General features: G+C 44.4%; 1 pseudogene across 1 annotated transcript; it reads left to right on the forward strand.

The window, feature by feature from the left end:
• The first annotated feature begins 2,986 nt into the window (after nt 1-2,986).
• On the forward strand, nt 2,987-3,934 carry LOC309839772 (retinol dehydrogenase 12-like; annotated as a pseudogene). The gene has a single exon. The product of its transcript is annotated as a retinol dehydrogenase 12-like (transcript).
• Nucleotides 3,935-4,650: the final 716 nt, after the last annotated feature.

Raw genomic sequence — 4,650 nt, forward strand, 5'->3', positions numbered from 1 at the left:
TGGTGGCACAGTGGTTAAGAATCCGCCTGCCAATGCAGGGGACACGGGTTCAAGCCCTGGTCCAGGAGGATCCCACATGCTGTGGAGCAGCTAAGCCCATGTGCCGCGGCTGCTGAGCCTGCACTGTGGAGCCCGCGGGCCACGGCTACTGAAGCCCGAGTGCCTGGAGCCCATGCTCTGCGACAAGAGAAGCCACCGCAATGAGAAGCCCACACCACAATGAAGAGTAGCCCCCGCTTACTGCAACTAGAGAAAGCCCGTGCACAGCAACGAAGACCCAACACAGCCAAAAATAAATAAATAAATAAAATAAAGTACTCAAGAAATTGTTATAGTTAAAACAAAAAACAAGCCACAGTCTAGGAAAAGTCTTTGCAAAAACATGTATCTAAGTATAAAAAAGACTCACAAAACTCATCAATATGAAAATAGCCCAATTAAAAAAAGGGCAAAAGATTTGAGCAGAAGATATACAAATGACAAATACATGAAAAGGTGTTCAGCACCATTGTCATTAGGGGAATACAAATTTAAAGCATAAAGACATACCACTACACACTTAACTAAAATGGCTAAAATTAAAATGACTGCCCATAGCAGGTGTTGGCATAGATGTGGAAGAGCTGGAATGCCCATACGCTGCTGATGGGAACGTAAAATGGTACAACCAATTTGGAAAACAGTTTGGTAGTTTCTTTAAAATCTAACAATGCACCTACCATAAAAACAAAGTTGGAGGGTTTAACAGCTATTCCACTTCTAGGTTTTCACCCAGGAGAAAAGAAAATATATGTCCCTATGAAGACTTGTACAAGATTTGCATGGCAATTTTATTTCTAATAGTCAAAAACTTAAAACAATTTAATGTCCATCAACAGGTGAATGAGGGACTTCCCTGGTGGCGCAGTGGATAAGACTCCATGCTCCCAATGCAGGGGGCCTGGGTGTGATCCCTGGTCAGGGAACCAGATCCCACATGCATGCTGCAACTAAGAGTTCGCATGCCACAACTAAGGAGCCAGCGAGCCACAACAAAGGAGCCTGCCTGCTGCAACTAAGACCCGGTGCAACCAAATAAATAAATAAATAAATATTTTAAAAAACAGGTGACTGAATAAACAAATTGGAGTCCATATTACACAACATGGATAAATCTCAAAATAATTATATTGAGTGAAGGAAGCCAGACAACCAGGGGTACATAGAGTATGTTTCTATTTACATGAAACCTTATAAAATGCAAATTAATCTTCAGTGACAGAGAGCAAATCAGTGCTTGACTAGGTGTATGCAAGTGGGGATGAGAGAGTGATGAATGTTTACTAACTTGATTATGGTGAATATATTTATACATAATATAAACTTATCAAATTGTATACTTTAAATATGTACAATTTACTGTACGTCAATTATACCTCAATTAAGCTGTTTTTAAAAAACGTCATAGATAGCAGCAATCTGTATAATCAGTCATGCCAGAAATACATGCAAGAAAGTCTAAGATGTTGAGATATAAAACTGGCAGATATATTTTTCTGATCTCATACCCGGCAGCAATGATTTATCTTTAACACCAACTCTCAGATTCTGAGTTCCTCCGCTTCTCTCAAGTGATATAGTTATGATTTGTGCAAAATTCCATCTTTATGTTATACTTCAATATAAAGTTTACTCTTTTAAAAGAGAAGTGGAAATATACTATAGAGCAAAAGAATCTTCAGCTCAATGAACAATATTCTAGACAATATGGGAAACTCCCACAGCCACATAATGCTGGCCTTTTCATTCATCCATCCTGGAGTCAGAAGGTCCACAGCATCCTGGGTCCTGGTGCAGGCCTTGCCCTCACACAGGGGTCTGTCACCACCACCAGCACAGAGTCTCTCCTGTTCCCTTGTTGGAAAAGTGCTGAGCACAGAGACTTCCATCATCCTGGTTTCTCACACTATAGTCTGTAGCCCTGACAGTAGGCAAGTCCCTCCACACAACTGGCCACAGGCTTTCCTACTTGTAGATGTATTCCTCATTTACACGTGCTCTCTGCAGGTGCTGGGGTTTACAGTCTCCTCATGGGGTGGAGACTAGCATTGTGGTGAAGGATTAGACAAACATGGTCTTCATTCCTCCCTCTACTATTTGTTGACTGTCTGACCTTAGGCAAATTCTAGCCTCTTGAATCTACATCTGTGACATCTATATCACATGCTCCTGGGAGCATTTGGGTTTCTTGTGAACCCAAAACAGAGTAAGCGCACAATACATGCATGGTATTATTATCACCATGTTCATCAGTCAATAATAACAACAGTCAATGTTCGTAGATTACTCACTATGTGCCTAGCCCTACACTAAGTGCTTTACAAGCACAAGTTAAAACAGCCTTGTGAGGGAGGTGCAGTTATTACCTCATTTCACAGAGGAGGAAATGGAAAGTCAGGGAGGTTGAGTGACTTGCCCAAGGTCACTCAGTCATCAGGTGTTGGGGCAGGGAAGTGAACTCAGGTCTGTCTGCCTACAGAGCCCACATCCCTCCCAGCAGGCTGCACTGTCTTCCACCCCATTTGGCCTCAAAGAGCTCCAGTCATTCCTTTCCAAACCCAGTGACCCCAGAACTTCAGAACAAGGCATCTGACTTACTCCTTGCAGTAGGCAGAATAATGGCCCCCAAAGATAGTAGGTCATAGTCCCTGGACACTGTAAATGTTACCTTACTTGGAAAATGGTTCTTTGCAAATATGATTAAGTTAAGGCTGTTGAGATGTGGAGATTATCCTGGATTATCTGGGTGGGTCCTAAATGCAACTACATGTATCTTCATAAGGGATGCATAAGAGATGCCCAGAGTCCAGGAGAGAGAGGAGATAAGGGAGTGGGAGGGAGAAGCAGAGAGAAGCAGCCAAGAATTGGAGCCAGACCAGGGGCTGGAGCCAGAATTGGAGTCGAAGCTGCTTTTGCTAAAGCAGCAGTAACTAAAGAAGTTGAAAAGATGCTGGTTATTTTAGGACTACTCACCTCCCTCCTTTCTTTCCTGTATGTGATAGCTCTGTCCATTAGGAAGTTCTTTGCTGGTGAGATTTGGAGAACAAATGTGCAGCTTCCCAGGAAGATAGTGGTGATCACTGGAGCCAACATGGGTATCAGTAAGGAGACGGCCAGAGAGCTCACTCGCAGAGGAGTATGCATTGCCTGCTGAGATGTACTGAAGTGGGAATCTGCTGCTAGTGAAATCTGAGCTAATACAAAGAACTCCCAGGTGCTGGTGTGGAAACTGGACCTATCCAGTACCAAATTCATCTGAGCTTTTGCTGAAAGCCTTCTGGCAGTGCAACAGCAGCTCCATATTCTGATCAACAATACAGGAATGATGATGTGTCCATATTCCAAGACAGCTAACAGCTTTGAAACCCACCTGGGAATCAACTGCCTGGGCCACTTCCTTCTCACTTGCTCTCTCCTGGAGCAGCTGAAAGAGTCTGCTCTTGCACAGATGGTGAACCTGTCATCGGTGGCTCACCATGCTGGCAAGATTCACTTCCAGGACCTTGAGAATGAGAAGTGCTACAGCTGGGGCTTTGCATATTGCCACAGCAAGATGGCCAATATACTTTTTACTTGGGAGTTGGCCAAGAGGCTCCAACAGATGGGGGCCACCCTGTATGCAGTGCACCCAGGCATGGTCCACTCTGAGCTTGTCCAATACTCTTTCTTGCTGTGCCTGCTCTGGCAGCTCTTCTCCCTCTTTTTCAAATTGGTGTGGGAGAAGGGGGCGCAGACCAGACTGCACTGTGCCATAACTGAGGGCCTGGAGCCCCTGAGTGCCAAGTACTTCAATGACGGCAAGAGGACCTGGGTATCTCCAAGGGCCTGAAGTAACAAAATGGCTGAGTGCCTGTGGAACGTCAGCTGTGAGCTTCTAGATATCCAGTGGGAGTAGAGCTGGTGGAAGAGCCACAGCCTTATCAGGCCAAGTCCATGCCATAATGAAAGGGGACCAAGGAGAAGGGCCATCCTGAAGGATTTTCCTTCTGGTTTACTGCTGTTACAAACCCTGCCCTGTTCTGATTCTCCTGACCCTTACCTTGGCACACCCAACGCTCTTGTGAAGCTGGCTTACAGCATGAGATGCTCACAACTGCAGAGGATTCTTCTCCAATAATTTCATGAATAGAGTGCTCTCTTGGGGCAGGAGGACTGGGAAGATCCCAGGTGGGCATGGGGAAGGCAGAAGAGCCTGGGAAATTGGGGGCAATTTCTTCATCAATACCAGAAATGCCAGCGAACATTTTCAGCTGAGGCGACAGGAGCATCAGGGTTACATATTTCCAGGGACTGTAAGACTCAAACTTTTGACTGATCTGTTTTCTCTTTTCTTCTTCTCTCTCTTTTCTTCTTCTTCTTCTCTTCTCTTTTCTTCTCTCTCTTCTCTTTTCTCTAGTCGCATCTCTTGAGTCTAGACAACTCAGGAAAATCTTGGCTAACCTTGGCCAACTTTAGTTCCTTCCTCTGAGCATCCTGAAGCCACTGTATGAAGCTGGACCTTCCCATTTTCTTTTTCCAGTTCTTTTTTTAAGGTTAAAAATATTGCCAGCCTTATTGAGATATAATTGACATATAACACTGTGTAAGTTAGGACCTCCATTTTCAATCATG

Source organism: Grampus griseus, assembly GCF_964374135.1.
Source record: "Grampus griseus genome assembly, chromosome: X".
NCBI classification, from domain to species: domain Eukaryota; kingdom Metazoa; phylum Chordata; class Mammalia; order Artiodactyla; family Delphinidae; genus Grampus; species Grampus griseus.